We start from the raw sequence: 5328 nt of genomic DNA, 5'->3' as shown, positions 1-5328 counted from the left end.
CTAAATTTGCATGTGAAAGTAACTTGGTAGAGATTTCTAACGAATATCGTCACATTTAGACAACCTTTACAAAATCGGTATTTATTTATTTTTATTTTTTGCTATTCTCAACTTTTGTTTTCGCAACAATTTAATAATTCATAAAATCGCGTGTAATTTCAAACAACCATTTTCAATATGTTAAAGTAGATTTATAGAAGTTTTCGACGGTGTATGAATCGTCACGTTAAGACAGCATTGAAAAATCGATTATTTTTACGATATTCCAAATTTTAGAGCAGTTTTATTCGTAACAACTTCATAATTCAAAGAACGGGTGTGGTAGCAAAAGATCTTCATTTGCTTGTGAAAGTAAGTTAATTAAGCTTTTCGACAACGTGTGAATCTTGTTACGACAATATAGAAGAATTAACGATTTTAGGCCATTCTCGATTTTCATGCCTTTCTTATCCGCAACATCATCCTAAATCAAAGAACATGCACAATCTCAAATGGACATACTTTGCGTGTAGAAGTGGGTTGATAGCATTTTCGATAGTGCATAATCCATCACGTCACGACAACTTTAAAGAATCGATAATTTAACGTGTTTCGATTTTCGAGAAATTTCACTTATATCTTCATAACTTCAAAATAGGTGTGATTTCAAAATATTGAAAATGGGTGTTATCTTAAAAAATTGTATCTTGCATGTGAATGTAAGTTAATAGAGCTTTCTGACGCTGTATGATTCATCAAGTTTTGACAACTTCAAAGAATCTATTGTTTTTAGGTTATGCGTAATTTTTTCGCAGTCTTATTTGTAACAGCTTCATAACTTCAAGAATGGGCATGATTTGGAAAATCTTATTTTGCATGTGAAAGTAAGTTGATCGAGCTTCTCAACATTCAATGATTCATTGCATTACAACAACTTCGAAAAATTGATGCCTTTAGGTCATTCTTGATTTTGAGCCATTTTATTTGTAACACCCTCATAACTCAAAAAACGTGTTTTTAAAACAATATTTTCAACATATGAAAGTAGGTTGATCGTACTTTTTAGGTTGTGTATAACCCATCATGATACGATAACTTCAAAAATTGATGATTTTTGGACTATGCTAGATTTTCGAACCATTTTATCCATAACAAATTCATGACTCAATAAATGCGTGTGATTTCGGCAAACCATATTTTTGGGTGTGAAATTGTTAGAGCTTTCCAACGATCTATAATTTATCACGTTATGACTATTTCAAAAAATCAATGATTTTTAGGCTATTCTCGATTTTCTCACAATTTTATTTGTAACATCATCAAAACTCAAAGAACTGATTTCAAAAAACTTATTTTGCATGTGAATGTTTTTTGATAGAGATTTTCAAAAATATATGATTCATCACTCTATGACAATTTCGAAATATCTACACTTTATAGGCCATTATCGATTTTCATGCTATTTTTATTCGAAACAGCGGCATAACTCAAGGAATTTGATAGAGCTTCTGATTTAAAATCGGTTCTTTTTCAGATATGCTATATTTTCGAGCCGTTTTATTCGTAATAGCTTCATAAATGAAAAGAACGGATGTGATAGCAGAAAACCTTAATTTGCATGTGAACGTAATTTGGTAGAGCTTTTTGACAATGTATAATTCATATTGATACGACATCGAAAAATCGACGATTTATAGGCCATTCTCGATTTTGACATTTTTATATTCGCAAGATGCTAACTCAAAGAATGTGTGCGATCTCAAACAGTCGTACTCTACATGTAGAAGTGGGTTGATAGAGTTTTCGACGATGTATAATCTATCACGTTATGACAACTTCTGAGAATCGATAATTTTTTGGATATGTTTAGATTTTAGCGACATTATATTCGTAACAACTTCATAAATCACAAAATAGGTGTGATCTCAAAAGTAAAAAATAGGTGTTATCTTAAAATTTTTATTTTGCATTTAAATGTAAGTTAATAGTGTTTTTCGATAATATACAATTTATCAAGTTATGACAACTTCAAAGAATCGATTTTTATTTTTTTTTTATTTTTTTTGTTATTGTTTCATTCACAACACTTTCATAACTTAGAGAACGGGTGTATTCATAGTAGAATCATAACTCAAAGAATGGGAATGATTTCAAAAAGCCTTATATAGCACATGAAAGTTTGTAGATAGATTTTTTTCGAAAATATATGATTCATCACAGTACGAAAACTTCGAAATATTGATGATTTTAGGCCATTCTCGATTTTCAAGCCGTTTTATTTGTAACACCCTCAAAACTCATAGAGCGTATTTTCAAAAATTCATTTTCAACATATGTTCATATTGTTGATAGTGCTTATCTGATTGTGTATAATCTATCATGTTTTGACAACTTCAAAAAATTGATGATTTTCAGACTATGCTTGATTTCGAATAGTTTTATCTGTTGCAGATTCATGACTCAAAAAAACAAGTGTAATTTTAATAATAGCATTTTGGGTGTGAAATTAAATTGATAGTGCTTACCAATGATGAATATTCATCACATTATGACTATTTCGAAAAATCTAATCATTTTGGCTGTGTTTGATTTTCTCACCATTTTACGAGCAGCACCATAACTGAAAGAACAGGGGTGATTTCTAAAAGCCTTTATTTTGCATGTGAAAGTTTGTTGATGAGCTTTTCAATAATGTATAATTCATCATTGTGTGATAACTTCGGAATATCAATACTTTTGGGCCATTCTCAATTGGTAGAGATTTTCAATGATATATCATCACATTATGACAATGTTTAAAACATCAGTGTTCTTTTGGCTATTCTCGATTTTCTTGCCATTTCATTCGTAACAGCATCATAACTTAAAAAATGGGTGTGATTTCCAAAAGCTTTATTTTTCAGGTGAAATTTAGTTGTTAGAGCTATTAGAAAATGTATGATACATTACGACAACTTAGAAATATCGATACTTTTTTAGGCCATTCTCAATTTTCACACTGTTTTATTCGAAATAGCCTCTTAACTTAAAGAACGGGCGTAATTCCGAAAAAAATCATTTTTTGTGCATAAAAGTGGATCGATAGACTTTTCGACGGCATACAATTCATCGCATATGACAATTTAGAAAAATCCATGGTTTTTAGGCTATGTTGATTTCGTATCATTTTATTTGTTACAGCTTCAAATGTCAAATAAATGGTGTGATTCTAGAACTCTAAATTTGTATGTGAAATTAATTTAGTATTCGATGATTATAATTCATCACATTATGACTATCTCAAAAAATCGATGATTTTTAGGTCACTCTCAATTTTTTCGCCATCTTATTTGTAATGCATTATTTCACGCATGAAGGTTTATGGATAGAGCTTTTCAAAAATGTATGATTCATCACTGTATGACAACATCAAAAAATTGACAATTTGTAGGTTGTTCTCCATTTTCACGCCTTTTTGTTTGCAATATCATCTTAACTCAAAGAACATGTACAATATCAAATATTCGTACTCTGCGTGTAGAAGCAGGTTGATAGTGTTCTTGAAGATGTATACGATCTCAAACAGTCGTACTCTGCATGTAGATGTAAGTTGATAGAGTTCTCTACGATGTATAATCCATCACGTTACGACAATTTCAAAAAGTGATAATTTTGAGAATATGCTTCGATTTCAACAATATTTTGTTCGTAACAGCTTCATGAATCACAAAATAGGCATGAATTGAAAAAGATAAAAATGGGTGCTACCTTAAAAATTTTATTTTGCATCTGAATTAGTAGAGCTTTCCGATGATGTGTGATTCATCAAGTTATAACAACTTCAAAGGATCGATTATTTTAAGTATGCTCGATTTTTTTGTTGTTATATTCGTAACAATTTCATAAGTAAGAGAACTGATGTGATTTTGGAAATTCATATTTTGCATGTGAAAGTAAGTTGGTAGAGCTTTTCGAAAATGTATGATTCATCAAATTGCGACAACATCAAAAAATCGTTGCTTTTAGGCCATTCTCGATTTTCAAACCTTTTTTATTTTATTACACCCTCATAACTCGAAGAACGTGATTTCAAAAATTCATTTTCAACATATGATGGTTAATCGTGTATTTTCAGTTATGTATAATAATCACGTCATGACAACTTCAAAAAACATTTGATCCATAACAGATTCATGACTCGAAAAACATTTGCAATTCCGATAAACCGTATTTTGGGAGTCTACTTCATGCATGCTCCACTTGGCTCAGGGATAGCTCAGTTAGTAGAGCTCCGCTCTTGCAATTACAGGTTGGATGTCTAATTGTCCAGGTGGTAATGATAGTAGCTTGTACTTGAACAGGTGGCTCACGTTTTCTAAGTAATGGGGAAGAGGACCGAAACATGCCTTTGAAAGACTCTACTAAGACAAAGATGGGCTGTCGAGAATGTAGAGAGGTAGGATGGGCAAGGTCAGATCTAGTATCGATTATACATGGACGGTAGTTGGAATCGGCGACTCTCCCAGGGATCCCTCATCTGAGATCCTTGGGGAAGAGGATCAAGTTGGCCCTTGGTTGATGCACTATCTCCCTTCAACCCTTTGAGCAAAATGCAGCAAAAGAAAAGGGAAGGAAAATCCATGGACCGACCCCATCATCTCCACCCTGTAGGAACTATGAGATAACCCCAAGGGTGCCTTTGGCATCCAGGGGTCACAGACCGACCGTAGAACCCTGTTCAATAAGTAGAACACATTAGCTGTCTGTTCTCAGGTTGGACAGTAAGGTCGGAGAAGGGCAATCACTCATTCTTAAAACCAGCGTTCTTAAGACCAAAGAGTAGGGCGGGAATGGGGAAAGCTCTCCATTCCTAGTTCTCCTGTAGCTGGAACCTCCGGAACCACAAGAATCCATAGTTAGAATGGGATTCCAACTGAGCACCTTTTGATTGAGATTTTGAGAAGAGTTGCTCTTTGGAGAGCACAGTACGATGAAAGTTGTAAGCTATGTTCGGGGGAGGAGGGGGGGAGTAAGTAAATTAATAGACCTTTCCGATGATGTGTAATTACGCTTTTGACAATTTAAAAAAATTCGATGATTTAAAACGCTATTTTTGATTTTATCGCCGTTTTATTCGTGACGGAACAACAACTTAAAGAGCATCTTAACTCAAAGAACGTGTACGATCTCAAATATTTTTACTCTACATGTACGAAGGTGTATAATCCATCATGACGTGATCTAGGAGACGAGCCTAACTAAGGTAAGCCTGGGAAGAGACCCGAAGGAGGGCCAAGATGCACTCAAGAGAGTGGGTCAATCAGGCAACGGGATTGCTTTGCAATGAACTATTAATGAAACATCGATCTG

Source organism: Olea europaea, chromosome 10, assembly GCF_002742605.1.
Source record: "Olea europaea var. sylvestris chromosome 10, O_europaea_v1, whole genome shotgun sequence".
Classification (NCBI taxonomy): Eukaryota; Viridiplantae; Streptophyta; class Magnoliopsida; order Lamiales; family Oleaceae; genus Olea; species Olea europaea.
Note: the sequence above shows the minus strand (reverse complement) of the source record.